The following is a 19,578-nucleotide window of genomic DNA, read 5'->3' on the forward strand; positions in this document are numbered from 1 at the left end:
ATTGACTTAAAGCAGTACCAGGTGATGAAAACTATATTATGAGTCCCATCATTATGATGTAAGTGATTGCCATACGTGTGTTCAGTTTATTTCTTTCCTGATTGTCTAAAATGAAAATTGGGAGTTAAATTAAAATGACAAGCTTTACTAAATAAATGCTTGTTATTTAATTTTACAAATTATTTTCCATATTTCCAAATGGTCCAGCAGATACAAATTTAATTATGAAATTAATCACTAAGACTTCAGATACACTGTATGTTGTGTGACTCACATTTCTCTTTTTTTCTTTATAAATCAACAGGATAAGGAAAATGACCTTTGCAATTCCAATGTACATGTAATTTTGATAGTAAAGGAGTTATGGATCAGGTGCTTAATGCATGGCTGAATGCTTTGGGGATCCTCATGAAGAATTAATACATAATGTATGTGAATTTGATAATTAGAATAATTAATGCATTGGCTGATGTGCTTCGTTATGAAATTAGAATTAATCATCACAATCACAGCTGATTGGATTAATTACAATAAATATTGATATATGTATTTTGATTCTTACATGTACAGCTCTTTGTTTAATCTAAGAGTTGTTACTTTTTTTCTTAATTTCCTTCTCCCTATGCAACACTTGCCTATTCTCATCACTCTTTCCTTTTCATAATTTGTCTACAAATTCCATAATTCTTTTCTCTTAAAGGTTGAATTTGTGGCTTACACCATGATGACTGTTTGTTAACTAATTGACTAGTATGTATGTCTGTGGATGCTGTAAGTTTGATTTGATTTTTTGTTTCAGGTTTAGAAAACAAGACTGTGCTATCATAACACTTTCAAGTGTTACACATGTAGCAATAGTTCAGAGTCAGATTAAAAGGTAATTACGCATAATCCGTTTTCCAATCCATGTTACTGAGCCTGAAACTTTCTTTTCTTCATTGTTATTTATCATTGTAAGAGTGGATTACTTTGTTGAGAATGAGTAACAAATCCAACTCCTTCAAAAGTGATCTACTGAATTTCCAAAAAGGACCCGTTCCGTACAAAAGCTGATTACATCATTTTGTTTACTATAATAACATCTAACCTATTAAGCGTAAAAGTGATTTATCTCTTATCCAATCAAAAAGTGGTTAATATGACAGCTCCTAGTAACGTAATGGCAAAGTAATAAAAAGAAAACAAAAAAAATGTCACACTATAATTTTCAGAAAATATTGACATACTTGGTTTTTTTAATAACTGCAAAGTGTGTCTCTGAGGACATTATTACTATTATTATTATGATGACTCAAATATACTGTTATTGTGTGTGTAAGTAATTTCAATCAGAATTTTTCCTATTAATTGTGTTGAAGATATGCCTAGAATGCCTGACACACGCCTCCCCAAGAGAGGGAAATGGCAACAGGGTGGACAAAAGAAGCAAAGCACCATAAGACTGTCTCAAAGTATCGCTGTAAATCTTTGATATAGATGTTGAAACCTCGGAGACCTTGGCTCTAGACCAACCTGCCTGGAATAGCAAAGTCAACAAAGGCACTGTCCTTTTTGTAGCTAAACAGGATAACAGGGGCTCAGAGGAAGCGTGAGCTGTGCAAATCCAAAGTGATCTCCTTGACACCTGCTTAAGAAAGTCGCCAGTGTCTGGTATGCGGCAGAGCCTTCTGCGCATGATTGGATTGATCAGCCACAGTGGGAAACACCGCACCTAATACCTCTCCCATGTGATGTTTTTGGGCATTGCTAACAACAACGGACGAACAACAACAAAGACTGGAGTCAGATAACAAGGTAATACATTGGGTATAATGATTGGACAATAGTTATTCATACTAGCTGAAGTACCAAACTGGAATCATTGCATGTGTGTTTGCTAAGCATTGAATTAAGAAAAGAATTTAATATAATGTATTGTAATTTGTGCAGTCAATTAAGCAAGGTTTGTTAGTCTATATGTTGCAAGTAACGTGGTATGTCAGGTTGATTTGTTTCAACCTAGGTCAAAATATAGTATTAGTGAGCACTACACATCTGCTTTAAATCTATTAGAGTTGTTTGAATGATATTATAAAAGTTAACTGGGGGAACGTATGAAAGCTGTGAGTTTGCTCAGTTTGCTTCCAGGTGATGTTTCTTGTAACAAGAACACTCCTACAGCAGAAATCAGTCTTACAACCAGGGGTTCTTACAACCAGGGGTCTTACAACCAGTGGTCTTCTCAATAAGGGGTTATTTCAACTAGGGTTCTTACAACCTGGGGCCTTACAATAAGAAGTTCTTACAACAAGGGGTCTTAAAACCAAGGCTTGTACCGCCACCGAAATGATCCCCACCATCGAAATGATCTCCGCCACTGAAATGACCCCCAATCACCACCGAAATGATCCCCACCACCGAAATGATACCTATTCGCAATCGAAATGATCCTGTCTTAAATTTTCGGAACCTTGGCTTAAATGGACCTGGGACTTTGCTACCTATTCTAAATTCTTCGTTTATTCATGCAAACACAATTCTAAACAGAGGAAAATAGAGAAAGCAATTAGACTGATAACAGTTCTATACACTGATAAGGAAGATTAATTTTCTTGCAAAAATATAAAAAGAAATTCGAAGAAATAGAAGACATAAAAAAAATGCATCTTTTGAACAAGTATTGTCTAGTGTTAAACCAAAAAAAAACAAACAAACAATTTACTGCAAAATAAAGTGCGGTAAAAAGGTAAATTACACACCGTAAAAAAGATGCAATATAAATAAATAAAAAGCACGCTCTAAATTGTTGTCCAGTTTTTGTAGTCCTCTTAATTTCATTCCCGATATTCCGGGAATCATTTCGGTGGTGACCGCCGGTATCATTTCGGTGGTGGGGATCATTTCAGTGGTGATTGGGGGTCATTTTGGTGGCGGAGATCATTTCGATGGTGGGGATCATTTCGGTGGCGGTACATTGGGGGTCATTTCGGTGGCGGAGATCATTTCGATGGTGGGGATCATTTCGGTGGCGGTACAAGGCTTCCTACAACCAGGGGTTCTTACAACCAGGGGTTCTTGCAACCAGAGTTCTTAAACCAAAGAGTTTTACAACCGGGGAACTCACAACAGGGGTTCTTACAACCAAAGGTTAACACAACTGGTGGTATTAAAACAAGGGGTTCTTACAACCATGGGTCTTACAACGAGAGGTTCTTAGAACCAGGGGTCTTACAACCACGGTTTCTTACAACCAGGGGTCTCACAACCAGGGGTCTTACCTCTAGGGGTTCGTACAACCAGGGGTCTTACAATAACGGGTTCTTACAACCAGGGGTCTTACAACCAGGGGTTCTTACAACCAGGGGTTGTCACAACCAGGGGTCTTACAACCAGGGGTTCTTACAACCGGCGGTCTTATAACCAAAGGTTCTTACCACTGGGAGTCTTAAAACTAGGGGTTTTTACAACGAGGAGTTTTTACAACCGGGGGTCTTACAACCAGGGGTTCTTACAACTGGGGGTCTTACAACCAGGGCTTCTTACAATCAGGGGGTCTTACAACCAGGGGTCTTACAACCAGGGGTCTTACAACCAGGGGTTCTTACAGTCAGGGGATTTTACAACCATTGGTCTTACAACCAGGCGTTGTTACAACCGGGGGTCTTACAACTAGGCGTTTTTACAACCAGGGGTTCTTACAACTGCTGGTCTTACAACCAGGGCTTCTTACAACCAGGGGGGCTTACAACGCGGGGTCTTAAAACCAGGGGTTCTTACAAGCAGTGGTTTTTACCACCATAGGTCTTACAACCAGAGGTCTTACAACCAGGGGTTGTTACAGTGGGGCGTCTTATAACCAGGGGTTCTTACAACCAGGGGTCTTACAACCAAAGGTTCTTACAACCAGGGGTCTTACAACTAGGCGTTTTTACAATTAGGGGTTCTTACAACCGGGGGTCTTACAACCAGGGGTTCTGACAACTGGGGGTCTTACAACTAGGCGTTTTACAACCAGGGGATCTTACAACCGGGGGGTCTTACAACTAGGCGTTTTTACAACCAGGGGTTCTGACAACCGGGGGTCTTACAACTAGGGCTTCTTACTACAAGGGGGTCTTACAACCAGGGGTCTTACAATAAGGAGTTCTTACTACTGGGGATCTTAAAAACCAGGGTTTCTTATAACCACGGTTCCTACAATAAGGGGTTCTTACAACCAGGAGTTTTAGAACCAGGACTTCTTACAACCAGGGGTTCTTACAATCAGGGATCTTACAACCAGGGCTTCTTACAACAAGGGGGTCTTACATCCAGGGGTCTTACAAGCAGGGGTTCTTACAACCATTGGTATTACAACCAGAGGTCTACAACCAGGGGTTGTTAGAACCGGGCATCTTATAACCAGGGGATCTTACAACCGGGGCTCTTACAACCAAAGGTTCTTACAACCCGGGGTCTTACAACTAGGGGTTTTTACAACCAGGGGTTCTTACAATTGGAGGTCTTACAACCAGGGGTTCTGACAACCATGGGTCTTACAACCAGGGCTTCTTACAACAAGGGGGTCTTACAACCAGGGGATCTTAAAAACCAGGGTTTCTTATAACCACGGTTGCTACAATAAGGGGTTCTTACAACCAGGAGTTTTAGAACCACGGCTTCTTACAACCAGGGGTTTTTACAATCAGGGGTCTTACAATAAGGTATTCTTACAACCAGTGGTCTTAGAACCAGGAGCTCTTACAGCCAGTTTTCTTATAATAAGGGTTTCTTACAACCAGGGATCTTATAACCAGGGGTTGTTACAACCAGGGGTTCTTACAAACAGGGTTTCTTAAAAGCAGGGGTCTTACAATAAAGGGTTCTTAAAACCACGTGTCTTACAAGCAGGGGTTCTTACAACCAGGGGTTTTACAGCTGGGGCTTCTTAGAACCAGGGTTTTTACATTAGGGGTTCTTATAACTAGGGGTCTTGTAACCAGGGAATCTTACAAACAGGGGCCTTACAAGCAGGGGTCTTACGACCAGGGGTTCGTGCAACCAGGTTTCTTACAAGCAGGGATCTTACAAGCAGGGGTTCTTACAAGCAGGGGTTTTACAGCCGGGGGTTCTTAGAACCAGGGTTCTTACTTTAGGGGTTTTTATAACTAGGGGTCTTACAACCAGGGAATCTTACAAGCAGGCATCTTACAGGCAGGGGTCTTACAAGCAGGGGTCTTACTAACAGGGGTTCTTACAACAAGGGGTCTTACAACAAGGGGTTCTTACAACCAGGGGTTTTACCTCTAGGAGTTCTTACAACCAGCGGTGTTACAATAAGGGGTTCTTACAACCAGTTGTCTTAGAACCAGGGGCTCTTACAGCAAGGGGTGTTACAATGATGGGTTCTTACAGCCAGGGGGTCTTACAACCAGGGGTCTTACAACGTGGGGTTCTTACAACCAGGAGTCTTACAATAAGGTGTTCTTACAACCAGTGGTCTTAGAAGAAGGAGCTCTTACAGCCAGTTGTCTTATAATAAGGGTTTCTTACAACCAGGGGTCTTATAACCAGGGGTTGATACAACCAGGGGTTCTTACAAACAGGGTTTCTTAAAAGCAGGGGTCTTACAATAAAGGGTTCTTAAAACCACGTGTCTTACAAGCAGGGATCTTACAAGCAGGAGTTCTTACAACCAGGGGTTTTACAACTGGGGCTTCTTAGAACCAGGATTTTTACATTAGGGGTTCTTATAACTAGGGGTCTTATAACCAGGGAATCTTACAACGAGGGGTTCTTACAACCAGGGGTCTTACATTCAGGGGTTCTGATAAGCAGAGGTCTTTCAACCCCTTAAGCATGTTAGAAATCTTGGCACATGGTTTGATAACCATATGTCTATGAATACTCATATAGGAAAGGCATGTAGGAAGGTATTTAGGGGGCTTTATAATATTAGGCAAATTAGGAAATATCTGTCTGCAGAATCAAGGAAGTGTTTAAGTCAGGCGTTTGTTACATCACATTTAGATTATTGCAACGCTCTTTTGTATAAGCTTCCGCAATATCAATATGACTGACTTCAAAAAGTTCTTAATGCGGCGGCTTGGGTTACATGCCTAATTCCTAAGTTTGCCCATATTACTCCGGTACTTAGGGAACTTCATTGGTTGCCAGTGAAATTTAGAGTAGAATTTAAGATTGCACTTTTAGTTTTTAAAACGTTGAACGGCCTGGCACCACAATATTTATCTGAACTACTTGTTGTAAAGCCTTGAACAAGATACAACCTGCGGTCTGATTGTAATCCCTAAGGTGACACGGGAGACTTTTGGCAATCGAGCCTTCTTCCATGCTGGACCAACAGTATGGAATGCTTTGCCATCTAGCCTTAGAAACTGTAGGAACATTGACTCTTTTAAAGTACAGTTGAAGACTTATCTTTTTAAGAAAGCTTTTAATTTGTAATTTTATATTCTTATTACTATTATTATTTCTGTCCATTTATTTTATATATATATTTATTTTCTTGTAAAGCGCTTTAGAATATTTTAATAGTTAAAGCGCTATATTGAATGTAATAAATTATTATTATTATTATTATTATTATTATTATAATTATTATTATTATTACAACCAGAGTTCTTACAACCAGGGTTCTTAAAACCGGGAGTCTTACAACCAGGGGTTTTTACAACCAGGAGTTCTCAGACTCTGGGGTCTTACATCTAGGGGTTCTTACAAGCAGGGGTTTTATAATGAGGGGTTCTTAGAGCCAGGGTTGTTATAACTAGGGGTTGTTCCAACCAGGGGTCTTACAATCAGAGGTTCTTACAACCAGAAGTCTTACATTCAGGGGTTCTTACAGCCAGGGGTTCTTACAGCCAAGGCTCTTACAACCAGGGGTCTTACATCCAGGCATTCTTACAACCAGGGGTTCTTGCAACTAGGGGTCTTACAAGCAGGGCTTCTTACATCCAGGGGTCTTACAACCAGGGGCTCCTACAACCAAGGCTCTTACAACAAGGGGTCTTACATCCAGGGATCTTAAAACCAGGGGTTCTTGCAGGTAGTGGTCTTACAACCAGGAGTCTTACAACCAGGGATTCTGACAACCAGGGGTCTTACATCCAGGGGTCTTAAAACCAGGGGTTCTTGCAGGTAGTGGTCTTACAACCAGGAGTCTTACAACCAGGCATTCTTACAACCAGAGGTCTTACAACCAGGGGTTTTTACAACGGTCGGTCTTACAACCAGGGATTCGTACAACTTGAGGCCTTACCACCAGGAGTTCTTACAACCAGGAGTCTTACATCAAAGTGTTTTATATTCAGGGGTATTTAGAACGAGTGGTTCTTAGAACCAGGGGTTTTACCAGCAGGGGTTCTTACGACCGGGGGTCTTAAAACCAGGGTTTCTTATAACCAGGGGTTCTTCCAACCAGGGGTCTTACAATCTCGGGTTTTTTACAACCAGGGTTCTTACAACCAGGGGTTCTTACAACCGGGGTCTTACAACTAGGGGTTCTTATAACTAGGGGTCTTACAATCAGGGGTTCTGACAATAATCTGCTCTTACAACAAGGGTTTCTTAGAACTAGGAGTCTTAGTACCAGGGGTTCTTACAACCAGGGGGTTTACAACAATCGGTTCTTACAACAGGGGTTCTTAGGACATTTTTTCTGACAACCAAGATTTTTGTAGAGTATTGCAGCACTATACATAAAACTGCATTTGAGGAAATTAGTTTTTGGCCTTACAAGTAGTAGGTCAGTTTTAAGATGGCTAAGATCATAGTTGGTGTTACTATCGTGGAATTTTGTAAAGTAGGCACTCAGATTGGGGGGGGGGGGACATTGATCCTATAGGATTGTGTACACAAGGGTAGCTTTATCATGTAGGCGCCTGGTTTCAAGGTTTTCCATCTCAATCTTTCAAGAACACCTACCTGTTCAATATCATCATGACTGGGTGTTTATTAGGCAGCAACAATCGGAGAATTCTCCGTTTAGTACAGAGAAATCTCCAGCTAATGTTTGAGAGCCTATGACTATTTTTTCATTGAGACGTACTGGAGTCTTTTTCAAATTATTATCCTATTAAGTTAAACCTTACACCTGTTACTAGAATTCTTAATGAAAACCCTGTATAAGGAACTCGTAATGACCTTACCCATAGGGTATTGATTTTTTTCAATTTATCTTTCAGTTTCTTTGCACTAGTATTACACAAGCAAGATGGAATTAACAGTAATCAAGGTAAGTAACAGACTTTATTATATAGACACGAGTGTTTTACTGGAAAATATACCACTCGTAAAATTCATAAAAACTACATCCGGGACCCGAGTGGTTTATTTCCATAATCTCACACGTGAGTTTATCGACGACGTAATTTTGGTAATTTCCCTCTATTATTTTATCGATGTCATTTTGTCTATATAATAAAAAGAACATTACACGGCGGCTTTAAGATATGAATTTTATTTTTTCGTGGCAAAAACGATATTTTACTCACTCGCTGCGCTCGTTCGTAAAATACTGTTTTGCCACTCGAAAATAAAATTCATATCTTCGCGCCACCGTGTAATATCCTCTATTTATTTAGTTAGGCGCTTTCGTGATGGTAACCCTGTTGCAGGACGAGCATGCGTGCCTCGTTTTCACGTTGAACCCTTTTGAACTGTTTGTTCTTCGCTGTCGGTTCGCCTTCTGTTTTGGTCGTGCAGGGACGGCTTTTTGTGAAGATGAGCAAGGAGAGTGTGATAGATTGCGGAGATAGACTGCAGGGAGGAATAATAGTGCGTAAACCTAGTTAAACGAAACGCCAAATCCCATGGAAGCGGTGATGAAGGAGTTCAAGATCAGTGTTGGGGACTCGAAATATGCACAACTGACTGTTTCAACAACCATCACCTGCAACCATTGAGAAGAAAGAACGCCTAACTGTGGATCCTTGTTGTTTCGTAAGTACATTTTTAATCTGGATACTGAATCTTGTTTAAATACGTAGTAACATATTAATTATTTAAGTCTATGTAATGGCTTTGGGAGCATTTCATCGATGTCGATCGTAAAAATCGTTTCACTCGTGAGCTTTCATAAGCGATCATAAGCTCATATGCTTCATTCGACAGCTAGTTTCTTCCTACAGTTCTGACCCTTGTATGTTACCTGTAGTTTCTGTGATAACATATAGAGCTCGTTTCTGTCTGATTTCTTTTGCAATAAAGACATAGTTGCTGCGTCACTGAAAAAGAATTGTGCTGTAAATAAATGGCGAACAGGAAAGCCCTAAAATTTGGAATCTTGAATCGGGAAACGGAGTCACGGAACGGAACACGGAATCAAATATCAATGATAGAAAAATAGTGTATAAAAATTCCTTGACGCTGAAATGTACAAAACAAGGATAACAGCTTTATTTGATGGCAAAGCAACCTTCACTGACACAAGTAAGACAAGCATCAGGATATACATGTAAACAAGAAGATTATTCAGAAATATAATTTTCTTACACTTTAATTTGTCGTTCAAGCTTCGAACACAAGGATAACAGCTTTATTTGATAACAAAGCAACCTTCATTGAAGCAAGTAAGACACCCATCTTTGAGCAGGAAGTCGTAATTCTATTTATCCATCCTTGAGTGGACAAAGTGGTGCTTATGTCAATGTTACTTCAAATGTTGCAACTGTCACCAGGAGATACATGTAAACAAGAAGATTATTCAGAAATATAATTTCCTTACACTTTAATTTGTCGTTTAGCTTCGAACACAAGGATAACAGCTTTATTCGATGACAAAGCAACCTTCACTGACACAGCTAAGACGCCCATCTTTGAGTCGGAATTTCCAATTCTATTTATCCATCTTTGAGTGGACAAAGTAGTGCTTACGTCAATAATACTTCAAATGTTGCAACAGTCACCGGGAGATACATGTAAACAAGAAGATCATTCAGAAATATAACTTCCTTACACTTTAATTTGTCGTTTAGCTTCGAACACAAGGATAACAGCTTTATTCGATGACAAAGCAACCTTCACTGACACAGCTAAGACGCCCATCTTTGAGTCGGAAGTTCCAATTCTATTTATCCATCTTTGAGTGGACAAAGTAGTGCTTGTGTCAATGATACTTCCAATGTTGCAACAGTCACCAGGAGATAAACAAGATTATTCAGGAATATAATTTCCTTACACTTTAATTTATGGTATTGTGCTTCAAACACTTGGATAAGAGCTTTATTCGATGACAAAAGCAATCTTCCTAAAAATAATATTTATCGTTGTCATGCACTACTAGAAAACTGCCTTATTTTAAGCTATCTAGTTTTTTCCGAACCAGGCTGTTACAATATACATATAATATTATTTGATATAAATGTTTAAAAATATTTGACATTTTTGTTGGTCCTTATTGGTTTGAGGTATGAAGATGAGGAGTACAAAAACTTTGAGGGTAGTTTGGTTAGTGAGGTGAGGGGGAAGTTTGGGAAAAAGAAATGGCCCAAAGCAGAGACAAAAGGTAAGTTGTGCACTTTTCTAAGTTCTTTGAATCTGGTAGTTTCTAGGTGTTGCAGACAGGTGCAATCATCTAACATAATACAAAATACTGAAAAGGCTCTAAATAATACCCACACCAAAAACCAAGAGCAAACCAACAATACTTTTAGCAACACCAAGGAACAATGTTAATTCCTTTTCTACTGACATGTACATTTAACATGCTTTTATGTTGCTTGGGGCCTTTTTCAGTACTGGAGAAGTACCTGCGATGACGTGCTAAGGCAGCAAAATGGAAAACTTGAAATACACAGAGTTCTGACAAGATGCCACATGAGAGCTAAAAGGGTAGGTAAAATACATGTACATTATTTTGTTAATGCTTGCAGTGCAAATATTTCTTACATGCAGTGTACTACTGTGTAGTATAAGTTATTCACTTAGTGATGTATTTAGCCTGTCCTGGAACGGGACTGCAGTTTGGCAGTGCCTGGTGGCCTCTGGCATATTAATGTTGCTCTTGGGTGACAAAGAAGTCTTAGTTTGTCCAAACACATTCATCCTGGGTACCCTGGATTTTTCAGGTTAAAGGGACAGGTTCATGGTTCACCACATGCTCGTTAATCAAAATGCTGTATCGCCAATGAAAGCAATATGATCATGTTGTAATGTTGTTAAAAAACTAAAATTAATCAACCATGGAATAAAACCCTCGGGTCAACTATAAATTCAACGTTGGTAGTGTTGGCATAATCCACTAATTTTTCTGCGATTTTAATACTCCTTCATCCTACTTCAGGTTACTCTGAAATACACTCTGAGATCGCTGAGATACATGTGAGTGGGATTATTAAGCTATAGAATTATTGATAAATTGGAAAAATGTAATTTAATTAATAAGCACACACTGAACCGTGAACCTGTCCCTTTACAGGCACTAGGCTCTTTCATTTTTTAAGAACACAACACATGTTTTGCATGTTCCTCTTTTGCATACATAATTTGTGATTATTATAGAATGCAGGAGTGCCATACCCTCTACCCCCTGTTACATTGTTAATATTAACAGTGTCCTTTCCATTTATATGCTGGGTTTGATTGTAGTGTAAATTGCTCAGAGTAGAGAGCAAGAACCAAATCTAAAGATTCAAAATAGTCAGGATGACTATTTTGCCAGACTTAACTGTTGTTGAAGAAAAAAGTAAATGTTAATGTTTTTCAAAGTAGTCATCCCATTGTGACTAAATAAGTTTTTCTGGTTTTCAGGAATTGACATATCACACAGACGTGTTGGACAAGGCACAACTTTCTCCTGAAGACAAAGCCAAAGTAAAGACTTTATGTCAAAGAGGCAAAAAAAGATACAACTGCGAAAACAACCAGAGAGGATGATAAATGCTTATCAGACAGACCTGTACCACGAAACTGCCCCTCATGGGCAGGACCCCAATAATACCAAAGTAACAAATTCCTACAGTGATCGCTACTATGGCAGCTGGAAGTAAAAAGCCCAAAAATGATGCAGTGCACATGCTTAAAAATGACCTGTAGCCCAATCACCAAAAATGTGATGGCTTAGTAGCTTCTGCATGGGTTTAAAATTCTACTTTTCCCGTACTTTGTATTTTTCACTGGTTTCAAACCTATCATATTGTTTTTTCACTTTATCAAGAAAGTATTTGACCTTGTTCTCCTGTTCAGCCTTCCCTGTGTTTTACTAACAATGAAACCATATGAGCAAGAAACCCTGTAGTCACTTTTTGTGTCACTTGCATAAAGTTGAAATTCGATGGGCCACAGTGACTTATCCTCTTCAGGACTCTGCATCCACGACCACCATAGTAGAGGTCACTCTAGCAATTTGCTTAAAGTCCTTAATGTATTAATGTGCCTTCTTTAGTCAGGATAACCTTGTGGTGATCAACTCTAACTTAATTGCATAATCTGATTGGAAAGGTCATAAGAGTTTTATTCTTAAAGACAATCATTACTTGACTGTGTTTATTAAAATTACTGAAACTACAAGACAGTCAATGGGTTATCCAAAACTATAAAACAGGGAGTATAAGTTAAATGCAATGTGATAACAGGGTTTGAGCTAGGATTTGATCACTGGGGGACAATTTGTCCCCTTGGCTAAAATTTTGAGGGACATTTTTATTTTTAGTGGGACAGACAAATTAATTTTTATTCAACATTTTACATTCATACAGGCAAGCCAACAAAAACATTTTTTCCATGTGATCCTTGTAATACAAGAAAAGTGATACAAACAAGAAAAGTTAAGTTATTGGTGTCAAGACTTTTTCTCTTCATATTTAAACAGAGGATCAATGACTATGCTTTATACTACAAAACACTTCACAGCAGAATCTCGTCCCGGCATCCCCTTGTAAACTTCAATACCTTTCTTAATTACTGGTAGACGTACATGTACTTATTTCTTCTGTTAGTTCTAGCCCAAACATTAAGGGCTGCCAATGCAAAGCAGGTTTAGATTTCCGACAACAATAACAGAACATCGCCTCCTTTTCATAGCGCAACCATGTGTGATCTCGCAACCAAGTTTTCTGGAAAGTTTGTGTTTTTTTTGGTTTCGTTTGATCCTCATCCGTTTCTTCCTGATTAACACACTGTTCTTCTTCTGTATCATTTTTCTCTTATTCACTCTGGCTTTGATTTGGAGCAAAAAAGCTTGCTCATGTTCGAACACGTTTTCAATGTGACATGTTAAAGATTGCCAGGTACGTTCACCAGGCTTCGTTGAGCATGAGACGTATGTGTTCAGTAGAGCGTGACTGAAACATGACTTTAGAATGAACTTAAAACGTGTGGTAAAATATACTTTCCATGTTCTGTTTTAGCTTGCAATTTCTGTACTGAACCAAATCTCTTTGTGTGTGCTTCCTTTCGAGTTTTTTCCCTAAATTTTGAAGGGGACAATTGTCCCCTTGGCCGATTTTTTAAGGGACAATTTCAATTGCAGTGCGGGATTGGTGCAATGGCGCGGCCTGGCTTAAACCCTGGTGATAATGAGTCGCTTGTTAAAAGTGCACAGTTTTTCATTATTATTCAAACTCAAATGTAAGCAAATTGTCATAGACTACTTTGCATGCTACAGCCAGGTCCAAGTTGTAGCCATGCAGTTAAGGCAGAGTGACCACAAAAAGTGAAATACATGTGTAGAGATGACTTGTTGGCTCGTATGTTAAGCCTATGGCTAGTTTTGTTTTCATCACTATCGTTTTTTTAGCATCAGTCTGATACTCCCTAATGAAGGCTTCTCAGCAGTTTGTATAGGCTTTAACAAAAATTTGGGGGGATGATCCACCAAGTACTGGTACTTGCTATGAGATGATATGCTATAAGTATTAAGACAGCAGTTTGATACAAATAACCACTAGCTACATTTCCAAATTTTCAGTGAACTACAACGTAGAGTTATTTTGGAATGGAAATGCACGTTACTAATAATTTTAAAATATATGCTATAATAATGTTATTTAATTAATCATTATTATGTAATTATCATGTTGATCATTTCAAGGAAAAAAAGGTTAAATTTTGTCCATTCTAAAAGGATCATTTAATTGAAATGGAAAATTTACAGTTTTAAATATAGAAAATGGAACACAAGAATTCTCTTTTTTATTGTGAAAATATTTAATATACATATGTACATACTGTATGAAAATGGAGAGAGAATTATTTTAATAAAAACTTACCAAAAAGGCACTTACTGTGAAACTCACAAAACTGTGAACACCAGAAATATTTATGGAATGTTATTAGGTTGTGAGAAATAAGCCAATAAGGTGCGAGATAACTAAACTTCAAACAGCAATGGTAATTAGTTTGTGGTTTTGAGCTTTGCTTGCGTATCCTGAACTTTATTGTGATTGGCCAGTACACAATCAATATTCCTGAAATTTTTCAGGTGTTCATGGTTTTCTGAGTTTGACAGTAAATCTGAGTCTGCTTGATTTTTTTGTGTATCAGTGAAAATGGAATCATGAAATGGTCTAGAGCTGTCTCACAAACGTCCACTTTTTATATACTGGGTAGAATGAACAGTATATGATTTAAAACTGGATAGTTATATAAAGTTTCCACATTTAGGAAATCCAGTGAATAATCCACCAAGAGTGATTGAGTTTCCGCATTCATTGTTCCAGAAACTCAACGGATAATTGAGCATCCTCTGAATTTACGGGTTGCGGAAACATGACATTAGTTAGTGTTTCTGCAAGAGTAGAACTGACGGAAACGCGAGTATAAGGGATGTGTTTCTGTGACTCCGCAGAAGCTGAAACATGACGTATATAGTGTTTCCCACCTCAGTTAGTTAAAATTCCGTCTGCAGATATTCAAGTTTCCATGAGGTAACTGTTACAAAAATGGAAACAGAAACACCTTTTTTCAACCTTTGTAGATAGTGGATGTGTATAAGAGCCAGTTAAGAGGGCCTCTCTTGTGCCTCGAATACTACTTAGTCCTTTTTGGCTACAGAAAACAGTGGACTGATATTTTAAGCTATCATCTAAGACAAAGGGCCAAAGAAAAAAGGAGCAGTGCATACCTTCATCTCCCTCTACTGCTCCCGCCACAAAAACAAAATAATGTTGTTCCCTAACAAGGAAACATTGCAATAACCGTAGGGAGAACATCATCACGCTCCAGTCCTATGACTTGCATTATTCTTATTTACATGAAAGGGGTTGGAGTTGACTTATGCATACTGTTGACCAAGTGGCAGTGTTATTTTTTTTTATACTACAAGCGTATGGTAGCTTAAATAGAAATTTCAATATGCTGCAAGCAACGCGAAGGGGCTGGGGTCCAGCTCAGTCAAAACTGTACCAGGGAACCTCTTACTGTGAAAATAATTTCTATCCAACTCTCGGGAAGCTATGAAAACAAACCCTAAAGGTTATTAAGCCACTTTGGGAAAAATGAAAGGAAGAACTGACACCTTCAGCTCGCCTGATGGAACAAAGATAAACCACAGGCAGCCACTGAACAGTAAAAGACCACATGACCCCCCAGTAACATAAAAGCAGCAGAAAAACATTAAAAAAATTTTGGTTCATCTGCACTGTGAATCCCCCAAAAAGACTTAAGGACAAAATTTATAGAAGTAAGCGATGTATTAGCAAGGGGTATGCCTTATAGACATACCAAATCCCCTTTTTATACTTTTAGACACTAAAAAGGCTAAAACACGTTTTGTGATTCAAAATTTCTACACGATAAGTAAAAATTGAAAAATATCTGTAATTCACTTTCTTTTAAATAAATCATTGGTCAACAAAAAAGTGGATCTCTAGGGCCTGTGGCGGGGGGTGTGAGTGCACCTGTCGCACCCCCTCCCTACGGGCCTGCTAGGGGGTTACAGGGGGGCAAGGGGTTTCAGAGGGTGTTATAAGGTGTTACGGTGGGTTAAAACAAGAAATTAGGCAGCTATGCTAGCCACACTGAAAAAAAATAAAGAAGGAACTTGTTGTTCACCATCGGAAAGCAAAATGTTAATTTGGTGAAAATTTACACAATGTTATGGGTATTTTTACTATTTTTGGTTTTGTTGCTGTGAGTTTTTGGAGGAGAATTAAGTGTGCTGTAAGTTTTAAACTATTAACTTCACATACAAATTAAAAGATTAGAGCGTTGTAATAAAAGGCAGAGGAAGTTTGCTTTTTAATTCAGGAGGCGATTATGTTGTTTTTGCCTGGTAAAAAAGATTGTTGCATAGCACTGCACCACTGCGTCTGGGGAAATTAGTTTTTTGGCTTTGAAAGACCTAGATCAGTTTCAAGATTGCTAAGGTTATAGTTGTTGTTACTATTGTTGAGTTTCGTAAAGGAGGCTCTCAGTTGGGTCGGGTGGGAGGGGGGTGGGAGATTGCGGGCACAAGCTTTGTAAGCTATATTCAATTTGAAATAAACTTGTCGTTGTTGGATTGTGTACATAAGGGTAGCATTATCATATGAGTGGATAGTTTCAAGGTTTCGATTTCAATTTTTTAGAACATCTACTAATTTAATGTCATTATGACAGGGTGTTTATTAGGTATCAAAGATGAGAGAATTGTCTGTTTACTAGAGAGAAATCTTCAGCTTATTTTCGGTAGCCTATTACTATTGTGTTATTTAGACATACTGGAGCCTTTTTTTTTTAATTATACCCTGTAACGTTAAACCTTACTTCTGCTACTAGAATTCTTAATAAAAACCATGTACAGTCAACTCTCTCTTGACGGACACCTCTATAACATGGACACCTCTGTAAAACGCACACTTAGAGTTGGTCCCTGTCTTTCTTTACTCCTTTTATTTGACTCTCTATAAGAGGGACACCTCTCTAAGACGGACACTTGGTGCTGGTCCCAACGGTGTCCGTCTTAGAGCAAGTTGACTGTATAATGAACTTGTAATGACGTTTTGGTAGGGTTTTGAATTTTTTGCAATTTATCTTTCAGTTTCTTTGCACAAGTATTCAACAAGCAAGATGGAATTAACAGTAATCAAAGCAAGTAAGAGGCTGTAACGTTGACCTGAGATTATATAGGGGGTTTTAAAGAGTTTCAGGGGATTCCGATTGCTGGGGGATACAAGGAGTTAAAAGGGGTTACCAGGGGTTAGAGTGGGTTACAACAAGCAATTAGGTAACTATGCTAGCCACAGAGAACAAAAGCTGATTTCTTTTAAAAAAGTAAGCAGAATTTGTTGTTTTCTATCGAAATGAAAAATGTGACAAACTATTTGAGGGTAATATATTAACTGGGTAAATTTTTACACAATACTGGTGATTTTACTATGTGTGTTGTTGTGAGCTTTTGGAGAATAACAAAGTGTACTATAAGTTTTACACTATTAATTACACATGTAAATTTAAAGATCAGAGCATTGTAGAAAAAGGCAAAGAGCATGTTTGCTTTTAAATTCAGGAAGTGATTGTGTTGTTTTCGCATGGGAAGAAAGATTGTTATAGATTGCACCACTAGACTTAAAACTGTGTTTGAGTAAATAAGTTTTTACCTTGGAAGTGCTAGATCAGTTTCAAGATTGCTAAGATTATAGTTGGTGTTACTATCATTGAGTTTTGTTAAGGAGACTCTCCAATGCGGCCGGGAAGGGGGGAGGGGGAAGGAAGATTTATCTTTGAGGATTGTGTACATAAGGGAAGCGTTAAGATATTTGCACCTGGTTTTGGTGTTTTCTATTTCAATTTTAAAAAACATCTACTAATTTAATGTTATTAGGACAGTGTGTTTATTAGGCATCAGAGTTCGGAGAATTCTCCGTTTACTACACAGAAATCTGTAGTTAATGTTTAGTAACCTATGACTATTTTTTGTTAAGATCTACTGGAGCCTTTTTCAAATTATTATCCGCTGTAACTTTACACCTTACTCCTGCTACTAGAATTCTTAATGGAGTCCCTGTATAATGAACTCGTAATGACTTTACCCATATTGTTTAAAATTTTTTGCAATAAATCTTTTTAGTTGCTTTCCACAATTCTTCCACAAGGACGATGGATTAACAGTGATCAAAGTAAGTAACAGGCTGTAACGTTAACAGGAGGATACAAGGGCCTACTAGGGATAACAGGGGATAACAAAAGGGTACAAGGGGTTGCATGGGGTTACGGAGGATTAGAAGGGGTTACAGGTATTTGCAGGCGGTCACAGGGTGTTATAGGGGGTCAGAAGGGGTTACAGGGGTGCAAAAGGGGTTAGAGAGGATTACAACAGAAAAATAGGTAACTACTCTAGCCTTACATAACAAAAGCTGATTTCTTTCAATAGAATAAGCAGGAAGTTGGTATTTACTATCAAAATGAAAAATGTTTCAAACCCTTAGAGGGTAATATATATATTGAGTAAAAATTTGCACAATGCAGGTAATTTTACTACATTTGTTGGTGCGAGTTTTGGAGAATAATTAAGTGTACTATAAGTTTTAAACTGTTAATAACCCATACAAATTTAAAGATGAGAGTGTTGTTGCAAAAGGCAAAGACTAATGTTGCATTTAAATTCAGGGAGTGATTGTACCTTTATTTCCTGGTAAGAGAGATTGTTCCAAAGCATTGGAAGTAGTAGATGAGTTTTAAGATGGCTAAGATTATAATTATTTTTACTATCATTGAATTTTGTAAAGGAGGTGCTCAGATGTGGGAGGGGGGGAGATTGATTCTTTAGGATTGTGTACACAAGGGTAGCTTTATGATTTGAGCACATGGTTTTGAGGTTTTCAATATCAATTTTTTAAGAACATGTACCTATTCAATGTCATTATGACCGGGTGTTTATTAGACATCAACAATCTGAGCATTCTCCAGTTGCTAGACAGAAATCTCCAGCTAATGTTTCGTAGCCCATCACTATTGTTTTATTTAGACGTACTGGAGTCTTTTTTACATTATTATTATTTTTGTAACGATTTCTTTACTCCTGCCACTAGAATTCTTATTGAAAACCCTGTATAATGAACTGATAATGAGTTTACCCATATAGTTTTGAATTTTTTGTGATTCTTCTTTCAGTTGCTTTCCACAAGTATTCCACAAGCGCGATGGAATTAACAGTAATCGAAGTAAGTAACAGGCTGTAACGCTAACATGAGGTTACAGAGGGTTACAAGGGATAACAGTGGGTTACGGGGAATTTCAGGGGGTTACAAGGGATTATAGGGGGTACCATGAGATTACAATGGGTTACAAGGGTTAACAGTGGGTTACAGGTGATTACGGGGGGTTACAAGGGTTTACAGGAGGTTACATGGAGTTACAACAGGTTACAAGGGGTTACAGGAGGTTAGCAGAGGTTACGGGGGGTTACATGGGGTTGCAGGAGGTTACAAGAGTTTACAGGGGCTTACATGGTGTTATGAGGGGTAACAGGGGGTAAGAGGGGTGCACAAGGGGTTACAGGGGGTTACAACAGAAAATTAGGTTACTACTCTAGTCTTACACAACAAAAGCTGATTTCTTTCAATAGAATAAGCAGGAAGTTGGTGTTTACTATCAAAATGAAAAATGTTACAAACCCTTTGAGGGTAATATATAATTATATTGGGTTAAAATTTACACAATGGGGGTAATTTTGCTAAG

At 38.4% G+C, this 19,578-nt stretch overlaps 1 long non-coding RNA gene across 1 annotated transcript in view; it reads left to right on the forward strand.

Moving 5' to 3' along the window:
• The window catches only part of LOC140952540 (uncharacterized), a 12,078-nt gene extending 57 nt beyond the window's left edge, over positions 1 to 12,021 (forward strand). Inside the window, exons 1-9 of the long non-coding RNA XR_012167364.1 lie at positions 1 to 21; positions 305 to 428; positions 800 to 877; positions 1,359 to 1,794; positions 8,166 to 8,215; positions 8,686 to 8,922; positions 10,389 to 10,486; positions 10,717 to 10,812; positions 11,731 to 12,021. The exon at positions 1 to 21 is cut by the window's left edge and continues 57 nt beyond it. This is a non-coding gene — a long non-coding RNA (uncharacterized lncRNA). The remainder of the gene's footprint in view (positions 22 to 304; positions 429 to 799; positions 878 to 1,358; positions 1,795 to 8,165; positions 8,216 to 8,685; positions 8,923 to 10,388; positions 10,487 to 10,716; positions 10,813 to 11,730) is intronic.
• Positions 12,022 to 19,578: the final 7,557 nt, after the last annotated feature.

Source organism: Porites lutea, chromosome 11 (assembly GCF_958299795.1).
Source record: "Porites lutea chromosome 11, jaPorLute2.1, whole genome shotgun sequence".
Taxonomy (NCBI): Eukaryota; Metazoa; Cnidaria; class Anthozoa; order Scleractinia; family Poritidae; genus Porites; species Porites lutea.